Source organism: Mobula hypostoma, chromosome 9, assembly GCF_963921235.1.
Source record: "Mobula hypostoma chromosome 9, sMobHyp1.1, whole genome shotgun sequence".
NCBI classification, from domain to species: Eukaryota; Metazoa; Chordata; class Chondrichthyes; order Myliobatiformes; family Myliobatidae; genus Mobula; species Mobula hypostoma.
Genome location: NC_086105.1, coordinates 15699537 through 15724317, shown reverse-complemented (window position 1 = coordinate 15724317; position 24781 = coordinate 15699537). Strand labels below are relative to the sequence as shown.

At 41.2% G+C, this 24781-nt stretch overlaps 1 protein-coding gene across 3 annotated transcripts in view; it reads left to right on the top strand.

Moving 5' to 3' along the window:
- The first annotated feature begins 12504 nt into the window (after nt 1-12504).
- The window catches only part of LOC134351524 (small integral membrane protein 29-like), a 123033-nt gene continuing 110756 nt past the window's right edge, over nt 12505-24781 (top strand). Inside the window, exon 1 of one of the 3 annotated variants that reach the window (XM_063057788.1) lies at nt 12505-12927. The gene's annotated coding sequence lies outside the window, so the exon portion shown is untranslated. The remainder of the gene's footprint in view (nt 12928-24781) is intronic. The other 2 variants (XM_063057789.1, XM_063057790.1) reach the window with 2 other exon arrangements.

Here is a 24781-nt window from a genome sequence, read left to right as displayed (position 1 = left end):
TTTGAAATTTGATAGGGAGAAAGTAAAGTCTAGTGTAGCAGTATTTCAGAGGAGTAATGGAAATTACAGTGGTGTGAGAAAAAAGTTGCAAAGTAAATTGGAAGGAGATGCTGACATGGGCCCGAAGGACTGGAAAATTGCAAATGTCACTCCACTCTCTAAGAAGACCAGAAATTATAAACCAGTTAGCCTAACCTCTGGTTGGAAAAGTGTTAGAGTCCATTATTAAGGAAAAGGTTTTGGGGTGCTTGGACACTAATGATAAAATAAGCCAAAGTCAGCGTGATTTCAGTTGGGGGAAGTCTTGCCTGACAAATCTGTTAGAATTCTTCGAGGAAGTAGCAAGTAGGATAGACAAAGGAGAGGCAGTGGATGTCATTTACTTAGATTTTCAGAATGCATTTGATAAAGTGCTTCACATGAGGCTACTTAACAAGATAAAATCCTATGATGTTACAGGAAAGATACTGGCATGGATAGAGGAATGGCTGACAAGGCAGTGAGTGTGAAGAAAGGGGACCTTTTCTGGTTGGCTGCCAATGACTAGTGGTGTTCCTTGGTTAAATATTAGGACCGCTGCTTTTCACATTGTTTGGCAATGATTTAGATAGTGGAATTGATGGCTTTGTGGCAAAGCAGATGATACGAAGATAGGTAGAGGGGTAGGTAGCGCTGAGGAAGCTATGTGATTTCAGCAGGACATACAAATTGGAGAGAAGGAAAACTCTTGATTTTAAACCTCTGCTGTCTTGCAGCCATACCCATCCATGGGAAAGGCTTTAGAAGTAAAGCCTGAGGAAGAAATCCAGAGCGGGCATCCCTAAGGCAGTTTGATGTTGTTTTCAACTTCACTCTCACAACCTCTGGGACGACACTGGTGTCAAGCTGTATTGGCACTTGCCCTTCCCTTGGACTATATCGGTGACTTGGAGAGGGGGAACCTGCTGCATGGGCAACAGCTGGTTCTTCAAATCTTCCTGCCCAATCTTGTGCCCTGGAGAGGACACAGTCCACCAGAGGCCCAAACCCGTGATCCCCTGGGATCAACAGCTGCCTACTACTACTATACAAATTGAAAGAATGGGCAAAAAAGTGGCAGATGGAATGCAGTGTTGGGTAATGTATGATTTGTTTGTTAGTGCTTTTGAGGAGGGTTTAAACTAGATTTGCAGGGGGATGGGAACTGGAGTGCCAGAGTAGGTAGTGGAGTGGGGGTGAAAGTAAATGATGTTAAAAGTTCATGCAAAGTCACAAATAGAAGGGTGGTGTGTGGTGGTAATAATCTTCTGAGGTGTGTCTATTTCAATGCAAGGAGTATTGTGGGGAAGGCTGACGAGCTGAGGGCGTGGATTGACACATGGAATTACAACATTATAGCCATTAGTGAAACTTGGCTGCAGGTGGGGCAGGACTGGCACCTTAATATTCCAGGGTTCCGATGTTTCCGACGTGATAGAGGCAGAGGAATGAAGGGTGGAGGGGTGGCTTTGCTAGTCAGGGAAAATGTTACACCAGTGCTCAGGCAGGACAGATTAGAGGGCTTGTCTACCGAGGCCATATGGGTGGAGCTGAGAAACAGGAAAGGTATGACCACATTAATGGGGTTGTATTATAGACCACCCAATAGTCAGCGAGAATTAGAGGAGCAAATCTGCAGAGAGATAGCAGACAACTGCAGGAAACATAAAGTTGTGATAGTAGGGGATTTTAATTTTCCACATATTGATTGGATTCCCTTATTGTTAAAGGTCTAGATGGGTTAGAGTTTGTAAAATGTGTTCAGGAAAGTTTTCTAAATCAATATATAGAGGTACCAACTAGAGAGGATGCAATATTAGATCTCCTATTGGGAAATGAGTTAGGACAGGTGACGGAAGTGTGTGTAGGGGAACACTATGGTTCCAGTGATCATAACACCTTTAGTTTCAACTTGATCATGGATAAAGATAGATTTGGTCCTTGGGTTGAGGTTCTAAACTGGGAAAAGGCCAAATTTAAAGAAATGAGAAAAGGTCTAAAAAGCGTGGATTGGGACGGGTTGTTCTCTGGCAAGGATGTGATTGGTAAGTGGGAGGCCTTCAAAGGAGAAATTTTGAGAGTGCAGAATTTGTATGTTCCTGTCAGAATTAAAGGCAAAGTGAATAACAATAAAGAACCTTGGTTCTCAAGGGGTATTGGAACTCTGATTAAAAAAATAAGAAGAGAAAGATGGATGACATCTATAGGAAACAGGGAGCAAATAAGGTGCTTGAGGAGTATAAAAAGTGCAAAAAATACTTAAGAAAGAAATCAGGAGGGCTAAAAGAAGACATGAGGTTGCTTTGGCAATCAAGGTGAAGGATAGTCCAAAGAGCTTCTACAGGTATATTAAGAGCAAAAGGATAGTAAGGGATAAAATTGGTCCTCTTGAAGATCAGAGTGGTCGGCCATGTATGGAACCAAAAGAAATGGGGGAGATCTTAAATGGTCTTTTTTGCGTCTGTATTTACTAAGGAAACTGGCATGGAGTCAATGGAAATAAGGCAAACAAGTAGTGAGGTCATGGAACCTATACAGATTGAAGAGGAGGAGGTGCTTGCTATCTTGAGGCAAATCAGAGTAGATAAATCCCCAGGACCTGACAGGGTATTTCCTTGGACCTTGAAGGAGACTAGTGTTGAAATTGCAGGGGCCCTGGCAGATATATTTCAAATGTCGATATCTACGGGTGAGATGCCGGAGGATTGGAGGATAGCTCATGTTGTCGGTTGTTTAAAAAAGGCTCTAAAAGTAATCTGGGAAATTATAGGCCGGTAAGTTTGACGTTGGTAGTAGGTAAATTATTGGAAGGAGTACTAAGAGATAGGATCTCCAAGTATTTGGATAGACAGGGACTTATTAGGGAGAGTCAACATGGCTTTGTACGTGGGAGGTCATGTTTAACCAATCTATTTTTCAAGGAGGTTACAAGAAAAGGCAGTGGATGTTGTCTACATGGACTTCAGTAAGGCCTTATGACAAGGTCCCGCATGGGAGGTTAGTTAGGAAGATTCAGTTGCTAGGTATACATGGAGAGGTAGTAAATTGGATTAGACATTGGATCAATGGAAGAAGCCAGAGTGTGGTAGTGGAGGATTGCTTCTCAGAGTGGAGGCCTGTGACTAGTGGTGTGCCACAGGGATCAGTGTTGGGTCCATTGTTATTTGTCATCTATATCAATGATCTGGATGATAATGTGATAAATTGGATCAGCAAATTTGCTGATTGGAGGTGTAGTGGACAGTGAGGAAGGTTTTCAAATCTTGCAGAGGGATTTGGATCAGCTGGAAAAATGGGCTGAAAAATGGCAGATGGAGTTTAATACAGACAAGTGTGAGGTATGTGACACTTAAAGGATTGACGGTGGATATGCAATGGCAAGCATTTAAAGGTTGCATGGATGAACTACAACAATTGTTCATCCCAGTTTGGCAAAAGAATAAATCAAGGAAGGTAGTGCACCCGTGGCTGACAAGAGAAATTAGGGAGAGTATCAATTCCAAAGAAGTAGCATACAAATTAGCCAGAGAAAGTGGCTCACCTGAGGACTGGGAGAAATTCAGAGTTCAGCAGAGGAGGACAAAGGGCTTAATTAGGAAGGGGAAAAAAGATTATGAGAGAAAACTGGCAGCGAACATAAAAACGGACTGTAAAAGCTTTTATAGATATGTAAAAAGGAAAAGACTGGTAAAGACAAATGTAGGTCCCCTGCAGACAGAAACAGGTGAATTGATTATGGGGAGCAAGGACATGGCAGACCAATTGAATAATTACTTTGGTTCTGTCTTCACTAAGGAGGACATAAATAATCTTCCAGAAATAGTAAGGGACAGAGGGTCCAGTGAGATGGAGGAACTGAGTGAAATACATGTTAGTAGGGAAGTGGTGTTAGGTAAATTGAAGGGATTGAAGGCAGATAAATCCCCAGGGCCAGATGGTCTGCATCCCAGAGTGCTTAAGGAAGTAGCCCAAGAAATAGTGGATGCATTAGTGATAATTTTTCAAAACTCATTAGATTCTGGACTAGTTCCTGAGGATTGGAGGGTGGCTAATGTAACCCCACTTTTTAAAAAAGGAGGGAGAGAGAAACCGGGGAATTATAGACCGGTTAGCCTAACGTCGGTGGTGGGGAAACTGCTGGAGTCAGTTATCAAGGATGTGATAACAGCACATTTGGAAAGCAGTGAAATGATCGGACAAAGTCAGCATGGATTTGTGAAAGGAAAATCATGTCTGACGAATCTCATAGAATTTTTTGAGGATGTAACTAGTAGAGTGGATAGGGGAGAACCAGTGGATGTGGTATATTTGGATTTTCAAAAGGCTTTTGACAAGGTCCCACACAGGAGATTAGTGTGCAAACTTAAAGCACACGGTATTGGGGGTAAGGTATTGGTGTGGGTGGAGAATTGGTTAGCAGACAGGAAACAAAGAGTGGGAATAAACGGGACCTTTTCAGAATGGCAGGCGGTGACTAGTGGGGTACCGCAAGGCTCAGTGCTGGGACCCCAGTTGTTTACAATATATATTAATGACTTGGATGAGGGAATTAAATGCAGCATCTCCAAGTTTGCAGATGACACGAAGCTGGGTGGCAGTGTTAGCAGTGAGGAGGATGCTAAGAGGATGCAGGGTGACTTGGATAGGTTGGGTGAGTGGGCAAACTCATGGCAGATGCAATTTAATGTGGATAAATGTGAAGTTATCCACTTTGGTGGCAAAAATAGGAAAACAGATTATTATCTGAATGGTGGCCGATTAGGAAAAGGGGAGGTGCAACGAGACCTGGGTGTCATTATACACCAGTCATTGAAAGTGGGCATGCAGGTACAGCAGGCGGTGAAAAAGGCGAATGGTATGCTGGCATTTATAGCGAGAGGATTTGAGTACAGGAGCAGGGAGGTACTACTGCAGTTATACAAGGCCTTGGTGAGACCACACCTGGAATATTGTGTGCAGTTTTGGTCCCCTAATCTGAGGAAAGACATCTTTGCCATAGAGGGAGTACAAAGAAGGTTCACCAGATTGATTCCTGGGATGGCAGGACTTTCATATGAAGAAAGACTGGATGAACTGGGCTTGTACTCGTTGGAATTTAGAAGATTGAGGGAGGATCTGATTGAAACGTATAAGATCCTAAAGGGATTGGACAGGCTAGATGCAGGAAGATTGTTCCCGATGTTGGGGAAGTCCAGAACGAGGGGTCACAGTTTGAGGATAGAGGGGAAGCCTTTTAGCACCGAGATTAGGAAAAACTTCTTCACACAGAGAGTGGTGAATCTGTGGAATTCTCTGCCACAGCAAACTGTTGAGGCCAGTTCATTGGCTATGTTTAAGAGGGAGTTAGATATGGCCCTTGTGGCTACGGGGGTCAGGGGGTATGGAGGGAAGGCTGGGGCGGGGTTCTGAGTTGGATGATCAGCCATGATCATAATAAATGGCGGTGCAGGCTCGAAGGGCCGAATGGCCTACTCCTGCACCTATTTTCTATGTTTCTATGTATTGCACTCTGGAAGGACAAACCAAGGTAGAAGATACAAGGTAAATGGTAGGGCAATGAGGAGTGCAGTAGAACAGAGGGATCTGGGAATACAGATACAAAATTCCCTAAAAGTGGCATCACAGGTAGATAGGGTCGTAAAGAGAGCTTTTGGTACATTGGCCTTTATAAATCAAAGTTTTCAGTATAAGAGTTGGAATGTTATGGTGAGGTTGTATAAGGCATTGGTGAGGCCGAATTTGGAGTATTGTGTACAGTTTTGGTCACCAAATTACAGGAAGGATAATAATAAGGTTGAAAGAGTGCAGAGAAGGTTTACAAGGATGTTGCCGGGACTTGAGAAACTGAGTTACAGAGAAAGGTTGAATAGGTTAGGACTTTATTCCCTGGAGCGTAGAAGAACGAAGGGAGATTTGATAGAGGTATATAAAATTATGATGGGTATAGATAGAGTGAATGCAAGCAGGCTTTTTCCACTGAGGCTAGGGGAGAAAAAAACCAGAGGACATGGGTTAAGGGTGAAGGGGGAAAAGTTTAAAGGAAACATTGGGAGGGGGGGCTTCTTCACACAGAGAGTGGTGGGAGTGTGGGATGAGCTGCCAGATGAAGTGGTAAATGCGGGCTCACTTTTAACATTTAAGAAAAACTTGGACAGGTACATGGATGAGAGGTGTATGGAAGGATATGGTCCAGGTGCAGGTCAGTGGGGCTAGGCAGAAAAATGGTTCGGCACAGTCAAGAAGGGCCAAAAGGCCTGTTTCTGTGCTGTAATGTTCTATGGATAATGCATTTTGGTAAAAGGAACGATAGTGCGGACTATTATCTAAAAGGGGAGAAGGTTCAAATATCGGAGGTGCAGAGGGACGTAGGAGTCCTCGTCCCAGATTCCCAGAAGGTTAATTCACAGGTTGAGTCTGTTGTAAAGAAGGCAAATGCAATGTTGGCAATGATTTCAAGCAAAATAAAATATAAAAACAAGGAGATAATGCTGAAGCTTTATAAGATGCTGGTCTGGTCACACTTGGAGTATTGTCAACAGTTTTGGGCCCCATATCGCAGAAAGGATGTGTTGCCGTTGGAGAGAGTCCAGAGGAGGTTTACGAGGATTATTCTGGGAATGAAAGGGTTAACATAGCGTTTGGCAGCTTTGGTCCTGTACTCACTGGAATTTAGAGGGATGCGTGGGGATCTCATTGAAACCTACTGAATGTTGAAAGGACTAGATGGGGTGGATATGGAGAGGATGTTCCCTGTGGTGGGGATATGCAGAACTAGAGGGCACGGCCTCAAAATTGAGTGGTGACCTTTTAGAACAGAAGGAAGGAGGAATTTCTTTTTAGCCAAAGAGTGGCGAATCTGTGGAATGCTCTGCCACAGACTGCGGTGGAGGCCAAGTCCATGGTATATTTAAAGCAGAATTTGATAGATTCCTGACTGGTCGGGGCATCGAGGTATATAGTGAGAGGGCAGGTAAGTGGGGTTGAATGGGATCCAGAATCAGCCATGATGAAACAGCGGATTGGACTTGATGGACTGAATGGCCTATTTCTGCTCCTATGAAGTTTGGTCTTATGGGATGACAGCAGAGCAGCAATTTAAAAACCTACAGAGAGCAACAAGAATCATTAGGAGGGAAAAGATGAAATATGAAAGGAAGCTAGCAAACTATCAAAGTGGATAGTAAAAACTTTTTACGTGTGTATAAAACGGAAGAGATGAGAGTGGATATAGGATCGCTAGAAAATGAGGCTGGAGAAATATTAATGGAGAAGGCAGATGAATTAAATGAGTATTTTGCATCAGTCTTTACAGTGGAAGACACTAGCAGTGTGCCAGATGTTGAAGGGTGTGAGGGAAGTGAAGAGAGTGCAGTTACTATTACAAAGGTGAACGCGCCAGAGGACTGGAAAATTGCAAATACTACTCCACTTTTTAAGAAAGGAGGCAAGCAGCAGAAAGTAAATTATAGACCAGTTAGCCTGACCTCAGTGGTTAGGAAGATGTTGGAGTCAATTGTTACGGATGGGGTTACGGTGACACAGGACTAGATAGGGCAAAGTCAGCATGGTTTCCTTAAGGGAAAATCTTACCTGATGAACCTGTTGGAATTCTTTGAGGGGAAGTAGGATAGATAAAGGGGATGCAGTGGATGTTGAATATTTGAACTTTCAGAAGGCCTTTGACAAGGTGCCACACATGAGGCTGCTTACCAAGTTAAGAGCCCATGGTATTACAGGAAAGTTACTGGCATGGTTAGAGTATTGGCTGGTTGGTAGGAGGCAGCAAGTGGGAATAAAAGGATCCTTTCCTGGTTGGTTGCCAGTGACTGGTGGTGTTCTGCAGGGGTCGGTGTTGGTACTGCTTTTTATGCTGTATATAAATGATATAATGATGGAATAGATAGCTTTGTTGCCAAGTTTGCAGATGATATGAAGATTGGTGGAGGGGCAGGTAGTGTTGAGAAAACAGGTAGGCTGCAGAAGGACTTAGATTAGGAGGATGGGCAAGAAAGTGGCAAATGAAATACAATGTTGGAAAATGCATGGTCATGTACTTTGGTAGTAGAAATAAATGTGAAAACTATTTTCTAAACAGATGCAAAGGGACTTGGGAGTACTTGTGCAGAACACCCTGAAGGTTAACTTACAGGTAGAGTCGGTGGTGAGGAAGGTAAATACGATGTTAGCAATCATTTCAGGAAGTCTAGAATACAAGAGCAGGGATGTGTTGCTGAGGCTTTATAAGGCACTGGTGAGTCCTCATCTTGAGTATCGTGAACAGTTCTGGGCTCCTCATCAAAGAAAAGTTGTGCTGGAATTGGAGAGGATTCAGAGGAAATTCACAAGGATGATTCCAGGAATGAAAGGGTTATCATACGAGGGACGTTTGATAGGTCTAGCTCTGTACTTGCAAGAATTTAGAAGGATGGGAGGGGGGCGGGATCTCATTGAAACCTTTCGAATGTTGAAAGGCCTAGACAGAGTAGATGTGGAAAGAATGTTTCCCATGGTGGGGGAGTCTCGGACAAGAGGGCACAGCCTCAGAGTAGAGGGGCATCCATTTGAAACAGAGATGTGGAGAAATTTCTTTAGCCAGAGGGTGGTGAATTTGTGGAATTTGTTACCACAGACAGCTATGGAAGCCAGGTCATTGTGTGTATTTAAGGCATAGCTTGATGGGTTTGTGATAGCCAGTGTTACATTTAAATAGGGTTAACTTAGACAGAAATAGCTGGCTGATGGTGTAGTGGCATCAGCACCAGATTTCGGAGCGAAGGCTCCCAAGTTTGAATCCAGCCGGCTCCCTTGCACGCTTTCCATCCATGCTGTGTTGAGTGTCAAGCTAGCAACTTTAACTCGTAAAAATAAGAAAGCCTGCTAAAAAAAAAATGCCATCATGACGGCATCCTGATGACTCCACTCAGAGTTAAGGGCTTTCTTCTTTCTTCTTCTAGACAGAAATGTGACTGATCTGACTTTAATAAGATTCACATAATTTCCTTGGAGTTAAGGATTGATTATATTAAACTTTGCAAATAATTCTGACAAATAAGCAATGTCATGCCTAATATTCTTGAGTCGATTACAGAATGAAGCATTCAAGTCTTCAAAGGAAGACTCACCATTTCAAAAAGTGCATAAAAGTGCCTCAGGCATTTTCCTTTTGAGAACCAAATGAATTCTGTGTGCTACACACGCATTTAAACTGTTGAACATTCTCAATACAAAGCTCTTGAAATAGTTGAGAATAGAGAGCATGGGAATTGATTTTATTTACCACTGTGATAACAGCTGATCACTTAGGTTTCTTGCCACAAGATGTGAATTACACAGTGAATGGTAAATAGGTATAGCTTTTTTGAAGAAAGTAATAACCCCATGGTGGTATCCTGTTATTGATGGTCTTCCATCTGTCACACAAGCAAGAAAGTTGGTGAGCAAACTGTCCTTCTCTTTGAAAAATTGCTCAACAACCTGAAATACTGACTCCTTTGTATCTGTTTCTAGTCCCCTTGCAAATAAGAACTCTTTAACCATGCTTTCATCTTTTATGAAGAAACATAACGAAGAAACCAAAATTCAGTGCCTAGCAAAGTTGACTCATGCAGCTGTAGAGCAAATTCTGTCACTTAAGAATGTTACACAATGTGTCTTCTACATTCTTAGACGTTTCATCTATTCCTCTTAGAGTTGTCGCTGAGTGGAATCACTTTAGTTATTTGGCCTGGTAACTTCAGACAAAACCTTACTCAAAACTTCCCTTACTGCTGGCAGAATCAGTTTTTCTCCAAATGTATGGGGCATGAGATCACACACTTTGTGAACCACTGATTTGGAGCATTTTGCAGAGACAACATAAGTGGCAACATTCCTAATTGACAAGCCTAATGTAAATAGTCCAGATCTCAGAAATGTATAAGAGGACGTGGATCTTCTGTAGGCCACGAGGTTGTGCCAGGTCTGACATCTTGTGCTATAAACAGCTTTTTCTTTATTTGTCCATAGGTTATGGTATCAAAAGGAATGTGTTGATGAGTCATATCATCAATATCTACCTTGGCTGAGAGGTACCTTGTATTTTCCAAGGTGTCCCATGAATCATTGTCAGAGGACAGTTTTGTGCAATGAGAGTTCGATCAAGGCCCATTTCTTATGTGCCCAGACATCAGCATACACAAACATGGGCGTCAGCTTCTACACTGAGATATTGAGGTTTGGGTGACCTTGCTTTTAGTGTGGAGTACTTGTAAGTTGAAAATTAACCATTGAGTCTGAGGATTAGCTTCACTCCTGCAGGAAGTCTGCTGGAAATGAAACAATGTAAGAAAGAATGAGCAGTGGGGGAGAAAATTGACACTGGTCTTCATGAAGATCCATTCTGTTGCAGACCTACTGGTTAGGATCATGGCTTGACTACACTCATGAAGAAAATTGTAAAGTAGTGAAGAATTTCTATGGTGGATTTGAGAGCATTCCATCGTTCTTCCTGATTCATTGGATCAAATTCCTTAGTGTTCTTGGAACAGATGACAATTACTGCTTCGTATTGCTCCCTGCATTTTACTTGGAATGTTGCAGTGATGATTATCTCCACAACACAATTCACACTGGTGGGTTTCTTGCTGATGATTTGTTCATCTGCTTGTAGTTTGATTATTGCCACAAATTACCAACACTAACTGACAGAATTTTTTCATGGCTGTAGCAGTTCACGGTTTTAATTTGCTGAATTTCTCTAAAGCAATAAGACTTGGAATAAGATTAACAAATAAACAAGATCTTTAAATTGAAATTACTAAGAAGAATGCCACATGGGCTTAATTCTCTAAATGCATAGATGAATATTTCATGTTCTCATCATGCTTTAAGAGCCCATCTGTACCAGTCTTAAAATCCCAATTCTCTTACCAACTGCTTGCAATACGTTACAGCAACCAATTCAAAGTTCAAAGTAAATTTTCTCATCAAAGGACATCTATGTCACCATATACAAGCATGAGATTCATATTCCTGTGGGCACACTCAGCAAATCTATAGAATAGTAACTATAACAGAATCAATGAAAGATCAACCAGAGTGCAGAAGCCAACAAACTGTGCAAATGCAAATATAAATAAATAGCAATAAATAACGAGAACAAGAGATAAAGAATCCATAAAGTGAGATCATTGGTTGTGGGAAACATCTCAGTGACAGGGCAAATGAGTGTAGTTATCCCCTCTTGTTCAAGAGCTTGATGGTAGTAACTGTTTTCAAACCTGGTGGAATGTGAATTTTTCGCAGACCTAAACACTTAACTACTACTACCAGGTCGACTCAGGCCTAGGGTGCTGGCGTTGGGCACGATGACGGACTCTCCACTTCTCCCTCTCCCTCATCAGTGTGTTCAGTTTATCTACATTAGCCACGCCGCTGTCTCCTAGGAGCGTGTTGACCATAGTCTTGGGAGGACGCCCAGGGTTCATCCTCCCGTGCTTGGGCTCCCATATGATGACCAGGCCGGCAGGTAGCTCGGGGTGGCGTAGACAGTGCCCCACTAGTTGCAGTCTTCTCGCCTCGATTTTAGTGGAGAGCATCGGTAGATTGTTATAGAGCTCGACGTCCGTCATGTGCTGTTGCCAACTCACTTCAGAAGTCATCCGGAGCATTCGCAACAGCAGCAGTAAGAAGAGAGCATGACCTGGGTGGTGGGGATCTCTGGTGATGGATGCTGCTTTTCTACGACAGTAACCGATGAGTAGCACCTTTGCCCAAGAGGAAACACTCGCACTCACAAGGAGAACATGCAAACGCCACACATCAGCGGCGCTCGGCATGGAAATCTGGCAACAGCTCTACATGCTATGCAGAGTAAATGCAGTTTTCGTGTAGAACCCCCACTGTATTTGTTACCGTGATCGTGGAATTTGGATGAGGGACACGGGAAGCGCTGACCTTGTTAATTGATCCACCGATATTTCTGTGCATTTATTAGTTTGCCTGTATTTAATAACAAACAATCGGCTTTTTAGAAGTGAGTTCTAAAGTGAGAAGGAAGATATTGAGTTCAAAGAGGCTATCAACACTAATCAAACCTGTTGTTTATTTTAAAAGCTTCTAGCTAAAATAAACGGCAGGATAGTGTACGTCAACATCAATAAATTCCATCCTCAATTAAATGCAGAAAATGTTTTAAGCAAACAGTAATCCGACTAGTATCTGAAGAAAATCCTAAAATAAGGCACTGCCTCGACTCCGTGAGGATTCTTGGTAAACAAACAGGAATTGCTAAGATACGAATGCAAATACTGTACGCGACCAAAGAGTTTGTGTAGAATAGACTCATGCAGATAGTCCCCACCCGTCACTGTGTCGCCCTGGAAACCCCAGATGGCAGCGGCTATTTGAAGCTCACATCTGTGTTAGTAGGTTGGAGGTTACCACCTTCCTGTCTCCACCCTCTTGGAGTAGAGGATACAACAATCAAACAAAGCAAACACTGGCAAACTCGCAATAACTTTATTCATAAACAAGAGAAAATCTGCAGGTGCCGGAAATCCGAGCAACACACACAAGATGCTGGATGAACTCAGCAGGCCAGGCAGCATCTTTGGAAAAAAGTATAGCCGACGTTTCGGGCCGAGACCCTTCGGCAGGACTAGCGAAAAAAAAGCTGACGAGTAGATTTGAAAGGTGGGGAGAGAGAAACTTTATTCCACGTTCACGATATCTTAGAAACTACCAGAAGAACTTGCAGCAGCTGAAATAACAGCGATCTTGACGGACTCTCTGTTCCAGAGCCGCGCGTGTGCGCGCATCTCCCCGCTAGAATGCTGGGCGCGCGCACTGCGGCATGTCCGGCCAGGCATGCGCACGAGCTGGTGTTGGAGGAAGCGGGGACGCGAAACTAAGGGAGCCGGCTGTGTTGGGGTGAGTAAAATAACGGCCTTTCAGATAATGTCACTGGCACCTAGGGCTCAGGAGTATCAGCTAACCATTCTAAACGGCAGGGCGGGACATCTTCATTTCACTCGTTCGCGAAATGTCACAAGTTTGCGAAGTTTCTGTGAGTTTGACTGAGATGCATGTTGACAGCTGAGGTAACCAGGCTGGTGGTGAAGTTGTCTCCTTTCCGGGGGGACGAGTCGCCCGGAGTGCAACATGTCAGCACGACCCTGCTTTTGTAATGTCATTATCTTCAGCATTTGACCTTATTCAACTTTCCCCCACCCCTTTTTTTTTCTCGGTCCATCTCAAATTTCACTTTATTTAGACTAGTGGGACCCTCCCCAAACATCATCCAGCGAGTTTCAGTGCTTGAGATGAGCGGTTATTACAGCGTGGAAAAATGACGAACTTTTTCTTAATGTTACTGTGGTAGTTACCAGATTCAGTACTGCTTGTATTTATATTTGTCAATCAATACAAAGGGACTCTTTATGAATATCGATATTTATAAATACGTTTGGCACTTTAGCCATCAGAGTACCATAAATGACACCACGTTTTGCCCGAGTTGATTTTAATGATCGAAATAAATTTATATTTTAATGTATTATATTTTACAATGAACTAACATTCGTTTCAATACGGAATGCCAGCCAAGATATTTCTCCCAAAACATTTTCTGAAAATCGTAAGACTGATTGTAAGAATTGTTGTTCTTTGCAAAATCCTCAGTGGCGGAAGCAGTAAAGAAATCCTTAAATTTGTATTGGTATCCTAGACTTCATTTTCTTTCCATTTGTAACGTGCGACTCTAATTATTTTATATACAATAGCTTCAAGCACATAATAGAAAACAGTTAAGAAAAGTTATGCAAGTTAGTACTGTATCAATAAATAGTCGAAAATGTTCTCATGGTCTTGATGATTAAATATATACTGGCGTAATAATGAAATTTATTTCTCGTGTCATTAAATAACAATCTCGAGGGCGAACACCTGAGATTGGTACTCAATTCTCCATTAACTGCTAAAAGGTACAAAGAGAAATAATTAACTGGTTCCTGGGTTGTTTTCGCTTATCTGGACTGTTTCCTTACCTAAGTAGTGAAAATGTTACCAACATTCGCTAAAATTAAAAAAAAATACTGTGGTTGTTCACCATTGTGGGTGAGCTTTAGGGAAGTGCGAGATATTGTCATTAGTGAGAGCAGAAGATAATTTGGTATGGGCGGGGTATATTCGAAACAAGATTATATAGCAATTTTATAAAAAGATATTCTGCTTTGCTTTGAGAGCGTTAGATCAGCGTGTCATTGAAAACAGTTAAGTGTTAAAATGGTTGGTCGCTGTTTTTTTTAAAAATTGCGGCTGAAAGGAACAAATTAACAGCGAAGTGTCCCGATTTCGGCGCTTGAGCTGAGCTCCTCTACCACAATATTGTCTGGTTTCCAGCACTTAACTATGTAGCTGTGACTTCGGAACACAATTCTTAAAGAGACACCAGAGCACTGCTCCAACCTGCAGATCGTGAGGAGAGGGCAGGCAGTTTATTGAGAAGGAACGGGATCTTTTAATAGTGATCAGCTGAAAGATTAGGTCATGTTTCTCCCAGGTGTATCGATTTCTCAAATTCTAAGTCTAGATCCGTTGAAAGTGAAAATTTAAAGTACTTTACTTTAAAGTTCGGGAAACGAATATTTTACCTGCTGTTTCTTTTGTTGATTTCGCAGAGGCAGACCTGAAAACTTTTTGCTTAGATTTTAAGGCGGTTGGCAAACAGCTTTAAGGTGCATTACCGCCACCTCCTGCACTGGAGTGTGGGTCAGGATATCTAAATCTTGCATATTTATAATTGTATTAAATTATATTTAAAAAGACCCGTATTCTTAAGGAACTGCACAATATATTTAAAACAATAATCCTGTGATCCTTTCTGAAAATATTGTTACAGCACTGTTAAATTGTTTTTATCTCGATAACTTTACAATCACCCCTCCCCCAGATTCTATTGGACATCAGTATATGCTCAATCGTTTCTAGTTGCTTACAGTACTCACACCTCTTATTGTTTCTTCATGAAAAACAATGTACTATTTAACCCTGTTTGCCTAAACCTCAATCTCCATATTATTACCACCTTACCCTGCAAACTTTCTGAAAAATGACCTCAGCAACTACTGGGACACTATTTGTAGAGACCTGTTTTCACTTTGACACAATGTTGTAAAATAATAGAACACTGAAACTTCCGCAGGGGGTGGGTGAATACTTTTTATAGGCACTGTATCTGCTTTTTCAACAAGTGCAGCATTCAATGAAGAAGTAGCCCTGGCCACTATTAGCTTATTATTCTGACAGGTTCCTTTTCAATTCCGCTCCATTGCTGTCCCAGTGGTATCACTTCTGCTTCACCCTGACCACTACCTGGCAATGTTCCTCCTTCAAATTGGTTGCTCTCCCGACGGAACTTCTCTCTCTTGATATGGCCTCTTTCTTGGGCAGGTGGTATTCAATGCTATTCCACCTTTATTGCAGCTGCTTTCTCTGAATGGCAAATACTGGAATGTACCAATTTGTAATTTATCAGAGAGATAAAACTATATAGCACAACAGATGGGAACGTTATCCTGCCAAATACCCATTTATCAACACTTTGTAGTGTTCCATGAATTGTTGATTTAAGTGCTCATCTTGATGCTTCTCAATGATCCATGGTGACTTAGTAGTTTGGGTCAAATTCAATTCAATTTCAAATTCAAGTTTAATTATCATTCAACCATACACGAATAGAGTGAATGAAACAGTGTTCCTCTGGGGCCAAGGTGCAAAACATACACAGCACATTCAAAATAGCAGGCACATACACAGTCACACAAAAAAAAATACTGTGTAGCTCAAGTCCCTGAGTGACATGTCCTGCAAATTGATAGTGCACTGCCTAGCAGTGTGCAGGCAAATATGCATGCGCAATCCTGTCTGTCATTCCACTGATCGAGCACTAGAGGGCAGCTCTGGGAGAGGTCTGCCCCCAACCGAGTGCAGACCCTGCACTATACTGCCTCTAGTGTCCACTCCTGGACTGCAGCAGCAGGCAAGCCCATGCTTGTGGCCTAGTCCTCACTACAACCAAGGCCTTGTAGTTCCCCCTGCTGTCTGTCATGCCACAAACGAGGGAAACAGACCTGTGGCATTTGCACACCTCCTTTAAGCACCAACTCTGATGCCGTTGATGCGTTCCTGCAACAGGCAGCGACACTGTCTGCACCAAGTCCAGCACCTCCGCCAATGTGCAGTTCACTGATGGGGTAGACCTGGAGTACCCAAAATTCTTGGAGTCTAACATTGTCTTGCGATCATTTAAAAAAAAGACATTTAACAAAAGAAAAAACAGCTTTGGTTGGCCTCTGAGAGGCCACTGTGTCTGAACCTGCCACCATCTTACCCGAACTGGCTTGCGCATAGAAGACAGAGTAGTGGTGGAACGGTGTTATTCTTAGATGAATGCTTTCTTCCCCAGATCCCCTCTAAACATCTTGCCCTTTGCCCTGAACTAATGACACTTCTGATTTGGGGGAAAGTTTATTACTTTCTACTTACCCATGCCCCTCCCCCAGTGTCCTCCATTCTGAAGATATTAAACCCTACTTCTCCAGTCTCTTCTCCTGAGTGAAATACTTCATTGCAAGCAAACATCCTGGGGAGGCTCTACTGCACTGTCTTCAGTATAGGAACATTCTTCTTACAATATGGCGAGCAGACTGTTCTAACTAATGCTCTTAAAGTTGTGTCATAATTTGCCTGCTCATATTTTCTGCCCTGTTTAATGAAGTCCTATGCTTTCCTCACTCTCTGATCAGCTTCAGCGTTCATGGGGATCTTTTGAACTTGTACGCTGAAGCTCCTCTGACACTCAGTACTCAGTAAGATCCTATCATGCCAACACTTTGCTCTTATCAAGATTAAATTTAATGGTTCTGCCTGTTGTTGGTTTAGGGTGCAAAATTGTTATTTTCTTGGCAACACACCCAAAATTCTAGAGAAACCTAGCAAGCCAGGCAGCATCTATGGAAAGGAGTACATTTCTGACAGAGACCCTTCATCAGGACATCTTCTCGTCTTTGTTACTTTTCTTGTAGTTTAATCTACCCCATACATGTATTTTTATGTAATCACTTGCGTGTAATTGGTGAGTAAATTTTGTAGAAATTGTAGCACGTTCGATACTTGAAGCTTCTCAGTATTTCTGTAGCACTTGAATCTGTCTCTTTATAGGCTAATTATTATTAATTTAATGTTTTTTAATCTCTAGACTGAGTGTGAGATGACCATAGATTCTTTTCCTTGTCTCTTTATTCTTGTAATGCTTAATAAAATGGCTGTAACACCAAGTTTTATGCCTTATTCTTGAACTGAAGAGCCTCTGGATCGATATCATCAGATCCAACATCATCTTGCAAACTGATCAATAACATTCTGCAGCCTATGAGTATCTTGCTCAGCATCAACACCAATTTCCATAATGTCTGCAAACGTAATAATCAGACCTTCCTATATTTGATCCAAATTGGTAATTATATAACAAGCTGCAAGGTTCTCAGTCCTGATAACTGAGGTTTCGCTGTTTTAGGGCTACAATACATGAGGGATACATACTTGGAGGTACTGTATAGCTGTAATTAATGTATCGTTCCTTGTTAAGTTTAGCAATCACAATAGGTATTTAGAAATGTATGAGATATTCTGTATTCATGGTATGTATGTTTAATATAAATGGGTTGCAAAATTTGCTATTTGTAAAACTTATTGGAAAGTAACTTATTGTGCTTATCAGTTTCTAAGCTACAGTAGATTCTGTAGAATTATAGTTTTGATTATATTGTGATGTTACGGTTCATAGCTAGAAAATGATTAATGGTTAAATAAATTTAGAATAATTGACCATAAGGGTTGTGATTGTTTAACTTCATAATGTTATATTCAGTGTAAACAATTTATTGATGGAATAATTTTTATATATGTGTGTTTTTATATACACAGTACTGTGCAAAAGTCTTAGGCACATGAAGAAAAATTCTGTGAAGTGAAGATGCTTTCAAAAATAGTTGAAAAGTTTCTAAATATCAAAAAAAAACTATAAAGCAGTAAACAGTAAGGAGAACAAAATAATTGTTACAGTACTCTGGATCTAATGCAGCACAAAAAAAAACCCTGACAGTAATAGTGAAAACCACAATGTACATAAGCTAGCTTATATATATAGTTTGATTGTATGGCCATAGAGTGTCACCAGTCTGTACATAAGGTGACTGACAGGAAATAATAAAGTAGTGGTGGAATTAGTGGGTGAGTTGTTGATCAGTTTTACTGCTTGGGGAAAGTATTTTTAAATCTGCTGGACCTAGTGCGGATGCTATCTAGCCTGCTGTCTAATGGGAGGGGATAAACAGTCCATGAACAGGGTGGGCAGGATCCTTCATGATGTTACTGGCCCTTTTCCAGCACCTTTCTGTATATATGTTCTTGATAGCAGGTAGGCTGGTGCCCCTGATGCAGTGGGTAGTTTGACGACCCGTTGTAGAGCCTTCCTGTCTGCCACTCTTCTGCCTCTATACCAAGCAGAGACGCTGCTTGTCAGGATGCTGTCCACTGCACAAAGGCAGAATGATGTATATCTTTTTAAGAACTGTGTACACTATGATTTCTGATTATCGTTATATGAGTCACTGCTGTTAGTTGAGTATTATTTATCTTCAATAAAGGATGTTTAATTTTAAGCTCTGTCCTGGTTACTTCCTTCACCAAAATGGAAAATAGAAGAACCCATACCCTCAAATGGTAAGAGAATAAGGGGTTGAAAATAATGAGAGCAAATATTATAGAATTAGGGAACATGGAGGGAGTAATCATTCTAGGCAACAGTATCCTGATATAAGTAGCCCACACCACAGCTTCTCGCATTACCTTGTATTCAGGAACTCTGATCCCAAATATTGGAGTAATAAAATAGGGGATTAACAAAGAGCAGGGGCATGAATGGCAGTGAAGGGAGAAAAATAGAAAGCAAAGGAAAGGAAAGAGATTAAAATATGAAGGTATAATGTTAGATGCTTTTTGAATGGTGGTGGTTGTGGAAGCCACAATGCATGTTGCTGGCACCTTCTTTGCCTGGAATCTATTTATGTAGTTCTGTGACTCATGAGTACAATTTTTGCATGGCTTTAATTGCCATTACTTGCAATGCACATAATGAAGCTTTTTGTTTATTTATTAAACATTCTATTGGAGTGGAGTTAATTTTTTTGTTTATTGAGATACAGCACAGAACAGGCCCATTCGGCCCTTTGAGCCTTGCCAACCGGCGATCCCCGTTCTGATAATTTATTTAATCCAAGCCTAATCATGGGACAATTTATGATGTCCAATTAACCTACCAACTGGTAGGTCTTCGGACTGTGGGAGGCAACCCTGGAGTACCTGGAGGAAACTCACGCAGTCACATGGAGAACGTAAAAACTCCTTACAGGCAGTGGCAGGAATTGAACCCTGGTCGCTGGGACTGTCAAGTGTTGTGCTACTGTGCCACCCCATTTTAAATGTTTGCATAAATGTAATCGAATTACTAGTTTAAAAAAAAGCAATGTGCTTGATTCCTTATCAATCTGTCGCTTTCAAAAGCACAGAAAATGAAAAAAGAAGTACATTAAGGCCACTTTGTACACATTTTTATTTAGAATGTTCCCTCACCTTTATTTCCCACCTTTCAATTTAGTAAAATGAAATAAAGGAGGGTGTTTTGACAAATCAGAAATTAAAGAAAACTTAATATATGGATCAATATTTTTAAAACGAGCAATGGTTGAACTCCCTTAGTTTAACTCCTAATTTGCTTAATAGGACCTAAAGTCAATGTACTGCAGATTTTGGAAATCTGAAACTGAACATAAAAATGTTAAGAATATTCAACAGGTCAGGCAGCCTCTATAAAGAGAGAAATTGTTAATGTTTTAGGGTGATGACCTTTCATTTGGACATCGGTACTGGTGAATAGAACTTGAGTTTGTGAAGAGCTTGAACATTGGCCTTCACTGCCCCCCACCCCAGCAACATTTTATTGTTCACTATCCCTCCAACTTCTCACAACTGTTCATATGCTCTCTCATCTGATTTCATTTAAAATATGTGACTTGCTTCCTACCAATACTTCTGTTTTATAACTAAAAGGGATTGAATTGTTAATATTGACTTAAGTAGATGATGTGTCCAGCCTCCAATTTAATGCTCCTGAATGATGGTATGGATAATATCTGGTCCATATTGCTGGAATCTCAATTGTGGGTATATTCTGTTAATCCATTGAAAAGCACTGAGGAGACCATAGAACATCAGAGCAGCATTGGGGCACTTGGCCCACCGAGTCTGCTTCACCAGTAGATCATGGCTAATATATTTTCCCTCTCAACACCATTCTCCTGCCTTCTCCCTCTCACCTTTGATGCCCTTACTAATCAAGAATCTTTCCTCCACTTTAAATATATCCAATGACTTGGCCTCTACAATCACCTGTGACAATGAATTCCACAGATTCACCTCCCTCTGGCTGAATAAATTCCCCCTCATTTTTATTCAAAGGGATATTCTTCTATTCTGGGGCTCCGCTCTTTGTTCCTAGACTCTCCCACTATTGGAAACATTCTCTTCATGTTGACTCTATCCACACCTTTCCATGTCCAATAGGTTTCACTGAGATCCCCTCCTTATTCTTCTAAACTCCAGTGAGTATAGGCCTAGAGTCATCAAGCACTCCTCATGTGTTAACCTTTTCATTCCTAGGATCATTCTCATAATCCTCCTGTGGACTTTCTCCAATGCCAACACATTTTTGCTAATAAATAAGACCCATAACTGCTTAAAATACTCCAAATATAGTTTCACCAATGCCTTATAAAGTCTCAGCATTAAATCTTCTAGAACTCTTGAAATGAATGCTAACCTGTTCATTTCTGAATTAAACCATTACTCCCAAATTGTTATTTTTAAGATGAGTTGTTGACCTACATTTTAAGTGTTTATTAAGAAAGTCTTTGACTACAAGTGATGAGTTTTGAGAAAGACATAAAGATATGGAAAGCGCTGGCGTGGAGGGCTATGAACGACATGAAGGAAATCTGGAAGTTGAACCTGACCAGAGGGCTTAAAAAGAAGATTTTCATAGCAGTCATAGAGTCCATTCGGGTGTATGGATGGGAGACGTGGACACTCACCAAGACGATGCAAAAGTCTCTAGATGGTTGCTATACACGAATGCTCCGGATGGCTCTTGATGTGCGTTGGCAACAGCACATGACGAACGTTGAGCTCTATAACAACCTACCGAAGCTCTCCACTAAAATCGAGGCAAGAAGACGGCAACTAGCGGGGCACTGTCTACGCCACCCTGAGCTACCTGCCAGCCTAGTCATCATATGGGAGCCCAAGCACGGAGGATGAACCCTGGGCGCCCTCCCAAGACTATGGTCAACACGCTCCTAGGAGACAGCGGTGTGGCTAATGCAGATGAACTGAACACACTGATGAGGGAGAGGGAGAAGTGGATAGTCCGTCATTGTGCCCGACGCCAGCACCCTAGGCCTGAGTCGATGTAATATTAGTAGTTAAGTGTTTAGGGCTGCACAGAATTCACATTAGCATATTTCCTAATGATCATTTTTTTCAAACTAAAATCAATATCAGATCTTGATATGAATACAATGTCTAACAATAAAGAGGCCAATTAATAAAGGTACTGGATGAAGCTACAACTGTCTCTCATGTTGCACACCATGAATCATTGCCCAAAATGGTGTTGGTCCCACCCTTTATGCCTCTGGTTGGAAAGCATACAGGGCCTTGTAAAAGTATTCAGCCCCCAACGCTTTGTTCAGACAAGAGTTTTACAACCAGCGATTTTGATGAATTTAGCTGAGGATTTTTATTTGTGAATTGCATGCTCCTTTTTTCATAGTAGAGCCCCAAAACTGTAAAGCAGTGATTCCCAAAAGGGGCAGTACCACCCCCACCCACCCAAGGGGGCAGTCAGGGGAAATAGAAGTCACCAGGGGGCATTCAAGATTCTTGGGGTGGGGGGAATAAGTATCACCCTATTTGAGGCATGAAACCTGACTGACTGTGTCAACTCGCTGCCGTCATCAACATCCGAGAGGCATTCCCAGTTTGTGTTAATTTTTAAATTTTAGTTTAGCTTCGTTAATGATGGATAAGTATGGCACAATCTCTGAGTCCAAAGGTGGTGAAACCTTGATTTCTAATCCTGCTAAGAAACTAAGTACAGAAAATGTGTCAATACAATGTTACATACCTGGAGTATGGATTTTTTCTGTTCCCGTCAGATCAGTGACATCCCATGTGTCTTATTTGTAGTACTGTACTGTCTAATGAAGCCTTAAGACCATCAAAATTGTAGGAACACTTCTGTAAAAGAAACTTTGAAAAGGCTATTTATGGTATTACTCAATTCCAGAAGATGAAAGAAACATTTGAAAAGCATTGTACACTTGAGTCATTTACCAAGAAAGCTAAAAATAACCTTGATAGTGGTCTCATTGCTTCTTATAACATTTCCAAATTGATAAAGTGTGGAAAATCTCATACAATTGGTGAAAGATTAATAATGCCTGCTGTATCAGAAGTGCTCACCACTGTTCTCAAAATGGATGCCAGTATTTTAAAATCAATTCCTCTGAGTACTAACTTTGTAGCTCATTGTATTCACGAAATGAGTGAAGACATTGAGTATCAACTATGCACAGAGCTACAAAAAACAGGACTTGGGATACAATTGGATGAGTTAACTGTGCAAGACAATGAGGCATTGCTAATGGCCTACGTACAGTTTATCAAAAATGGAAAAGTTTATGAAGAGATTCTCTTCTGTAATAAGTTAAAAACAAATATCAACGGAGAATCAATCTACGATTAGACCAAAATGTATATTGACAATAAAAATATTCGGATTAGGAACGTGATTTCTTGTTCAACAGGTAGAGCACCATATATGACAGATCACCATGCTGATTTAGTGGCATTTATGAAAAAAAGAAGTTGCAAGTCTGTTTGTAATCCATTGTGTGATTAATCATCAGCACCTCACAACCAAAAATCTCAGTTAGTGACTTTTTCCAAGCATGACTCTTGTAATATAAACAAAATTAAAGCTCATCCATTAAACAGCAGAATATTTCACCAGTTACTCCAAGATACCGAAGAAGAGTTTGAACACTTGCTCCTTCACATTGAAGTGTGTTGGCTGTAAAAGGCTACTGCTTAAAATGTTTCTTTTGATCTTTTTGACACTGTGATTGAATTTTTGTTCAAAGTCAACAAGAGCTTGGGAAACAACATTGAACTTCTACATGGAGATGTGGCATACCTAGCCAATCTGTATGACAAAATGAATATTCTAAATATGAGGCTGTAAGGTGAGAATTTCAATTTAATCCAGGCAAAAAGTGCAGTGTCCACTCTAATCAGAAAATTGGAAATGCATAAGCAAAACATTGGGATAAGTACGTTCTCACAGTTTCCTTGCATGGAAAGTATGGCACCCTCTTTCACAGATGGTGATTTGCAAGAGTACTGCTTACACATGTAGTCACTGAAGAAGAATTTTCAGAATTGATCAGGGATTTGAATGACCTGGTAATTATGGACTGGATAATTAACCCATTTCTTTGCAAGGTGGAAGAACAGGAGGAGAGCTTATAAGAAGAAATATCAAAATTCAGAATGATGAAGAAGCAAAAATGCCATCTTTTGTGGTATGTGGCTGCATTGTCAAATGAAGTTTCCTGGTCTTTGGAGAAGAGCTAAACTGCTCTTCATTGCATTTCCATCCTCCTACCTTGTTGAATGAGGCTGTAGGGCAGTGAACCACATACTCAAAAAAAAAACAGAAACCACTTGGACATTGCTATGCATAGGGACTTGAGGCTTTTGCTGTTATAATTTGAACCAGATATTTCGACTAAAAATGATCAAGCTCAAGGATCACATTGATATCAAAGCTGCTGTACAGCACACAGGCACTGCGTAACCTAGGTGTAAAGACAAGTAAAATAATTAAAGTAGAATCATTTTTGTCATGTTGGCATATGGTAGACATGTTTTTACAGTATAGGGTCACTGGAAAATATATCGTGCCTAAGAGGGGCATAGGCAAGTATGAAGGTGCTTTGTGGGGAGGGGATGTTGGCAAGTACGAAAGTGCTTTGGGGAGGTGTTGGGGTAAAAAAAGATTGGGAAACACTTTTGTAAAGTATAAAAAAATTAAAAATTCACAAACTTAAATGTGAGCAGTTCAAAAGTATTCATACACCCTTTGCTCAGTACTCAGATGGATCATCTCTCACAGCTACTACAGGCAGTATTCTTTTTGGATAAGTCTCTATTAGCTTTGTACAGTGTGATGGAGCAAGGTTTGCCCTTCCTCATTGCAAAATAGCTCAAGCAGTGTCAGGTTTGTTGGGGAGCATTGATGGATCACAATCTTGAGGCCCTGCCAGAGATGTTTGATCAGGTTAAAGTCAGGACATTGACTGGGCCACTCAGGGGCATCATTGTTCTTCATTTGAAGTCACTCCATGGTTGCTTTGGCAGTTTGCTTTGGGTCATTGTTCTGCTTGAAGAAGAACTTCCTCCCCAGTTTAAACCTTCTGGCAGAAGCTATCAGGTTTTCCCTGTATTTCACAGCAATCATCTTTCTATCAGTTTTGACCAGATTTCCAGTCCCTGCTGCTGAAGAGCATACCCATAGCATAATCCTACTTCCACCATACTTTAC